The following is a 2,477-nucleotide window of genomic DNA, read 5'->3' as shown; positions in this document are numbered from 1 at the left end:
GCCCGAAACGTCGATTCTCCTGTTCCTTGGATGCTGCCTGACCTGCTGCGCTTTTCCAGCAACACATTTCCAACCTTGTCTATTCACCCTATCCATGTCCCTCACATAGTCATAGAGTCATAGAGATGTACAGCATGGAAACAGACCCTTCGGCCCAACCCGTCCATGCTGACCAGATATCCCAACCCAATGTAGTCCCACCAGCCAGCACCCGGCCCATATCCCTCCAAACCCTTCCTGTTCATATACCCATCCAAATGCCTCTTAAACGCTGTAATTGTACCAGCCTCCACCACTTCCTCTGGCAGCTCATTCCATTCACGTACCACCCTCTGTGTGAAAAGCTGCCCCTTAGGTCTCTTTTATATCTTTCCCCTCTCACCCTAAACCTGTGCCCTCTAGTTCTGGACTCCCCGACGCCAGGGAAAAGGCCTTGTCTATTTATCCTATCCACGCCGCTCATGATTTTATAAACCTCTGTAAGGTCACCCCTCAGCCTCCAACGCACCAGGGAAAGCAGCCCCAGTCTGTTGAGCCTCTCCCTGTAGCTCAAATCCTCCAACCCTGGCAACATCCTTGTAAATCTCTACAGAACCCTTTCAAGATTCCCAACATCTTTCCGATAGGAAGGAGACCGGAATTGCATGCAATATAAGGGGTAAATGTAGGGGTATGGGTGGGTTTCGCTTCGGCGGGTCGGAGTGGACTTGTTGGGCCGAAGGGCCTGTTTCCACACTGTAGGTAATCTAAATCTAATCTACTCTGACCAATAAAGGAAAGCATACCAAACGCTGCCTTCACTATCCTATCTACCTGCGACTCCACTTTCAAGGAGTTCAAAGAAGCAGTGTTTCTTACACAAGGGGCCCGCGTTTGCCTCCTTCTGAGTCACGGGAGAACTGGGCCCATAGTTGTGTTCTCCATGGCGACGCCTCGGCCAATCAGACACCACCAGCCAACCAATCGGAACCCTTTCATCCTGTCACAATATGGCGGATTGGGAATTTGGCATTCTTGCATGTGGTCCTGACGAGCAGAGGGCAGAAGAGCAGCTCTCTCTCACCCCGCTATCAAACTACTGTTTGCCACCATTTCTACTGGGCCGGTCGAGGGTTGGTGCCGCACTGCCGATGGTGCCATACCGAGGCAGGGTAAAGGTCCCTCGGATGGTTCTCTGAAAGGGGGAAGGGTAGTTAACACCCTCCCTCCACTCCCCCACCCTTTACCCGCACCCCCCCCTACCCCGATCACCAAAGCCTGGGAGCCATTTTGTGACCCCCCCCCCCCCAACCCCTGTCAGCGACTGCTTGCCCAGCTGGCGCCGAATTCGGATAGCTGCCCATGACGCTCTGTCAGGCTGTCAAAGTGAGGTGGCAGGGAAGGCGCTACAGAAATGCAGGTTCTCTGCCCGAAGAAGAGGCTGCTGGGAAGTTTTGTTTTAAATTTGCTGTTGTTGGTGACGGGAGATCCCCCGCGTTCTCACCGGCAACGCAAATGCCAATCGGCTTTTGCTGACTGTCTTGCGGAGCTTGTTCGTTTTGCGTGTTTGTGTTTTGGCACTCTTGTAATCGCGTCCTGACGGGAGCGGGCCTAACGGGAAAGGCTTCATTGCTGGAAGCCTGGGGCCTACCGCTCCCCGGTGTCTCGATCCGGCCGTCTTGACCACCTGAACCGCGTGACCTCTGACCCCGTTCTTCCCCACAGGAACTCTGCGAGGATCCCCGGTTGTTCGTGGATGGGATCAGCTCGCAGGATCTGAACCAGGGGAGTCTGGGAAACTGCTGGTTTGTGGCGGCCTGTTCCTGCCTGGCAACAGAGCCCTCGCTATGGAAAAAGGTCCGGAACTTTCCGTGTCATTCTTCCCCTCCACCGGGGGGGTAAGGGTGTGGGGGAGGGTAAGGTTACGGACAGATACACTAATCCGACAAATTATCCTCATCAAACACTCCCAGGACAGGGACAGCACGGGGTTATATACAGAGTAAAGCTCCCTCTACACTGTCCCCCATCAAACACTCCCCAGGACAGGGACAGCATGGGGTTAGATACAGAGTAATGCTCCCTCTACACTGTCCCCCATCAAACACTCCCAAGACAGGGACAGCAGGGGGTTAGATACAGAGTAAAGCTCCCTCTACACTGTCCCCATCAAACACTCCCAGAACAGGGACAGCACGGGTTAGATACAGAGTAAAACTCCCTCTACACTATACCCCATCAAACACTCCCAGGACAGGGGTGCAGTCCATGGGGAACACCAGAGATCCGGGTTTCGGGGTCTGTCGGGTTCGGGATCCCGTGTGGGAGCCATGATGATCACCGAGGGGTGGGGACCGGTTGTCTGGGTGTAGGTTTCCGAGGTGGTGGCTGGGGTTGACCGTCTGGAAATATTCCCGCAGGTGATCCCGGATCATGGGGGTCAGGAATGGGATCCGAAGCGACCGGGGGACTACGCTGGGATCTTCCATTTCCGTTTC

At 54.7% G+C, this 2,477-nt stretch overlaps 1 long non-coding RNA gene across 2 annotated transcripts in view; it reads left to right on the top strand.

The window, feature by feature from the left end:
• The window catches only part of LOC122544422, a 10,527-nt gene extending 8,050 nt beyond the window's left edge, over positions 1–2,477 (top strand). For both annotated transcript variants that reach the window (XR_006310337.1, XR_006310336.1), the window contains exons 2-3: positions 1,705–1,836; positions 2,400–2,477. This is a non-coding gene — a long non-coding RNA (uncharacterized LOC122544422). The remainder of the gene's footprint in view (positions 1–1,704; positions 1,837–2,399) is intronic.

This window comes from Chiloscyllium plagiosum, chromosome 48, assembly GCF_004010195.1.
Source record: "Chiloscyllium plagiosum isolate BGI_BamShark_2017 chromosome 48, ASM401019v2, whole genome shotgun sequence".
Taxonomy (NCBI): Eukaryota; Metazoa; Chordata; class Chondrichthyes; order Orectolobiformes; family Hemiscylliidae; genus Chiloscyllium; species Chiloscyllium plagiosum.
The sequence above is the reverse complement of the archived record's forward strand: the minus strand, read 5'-3'. Positions and strand labels throughout refer to the sequence as shown.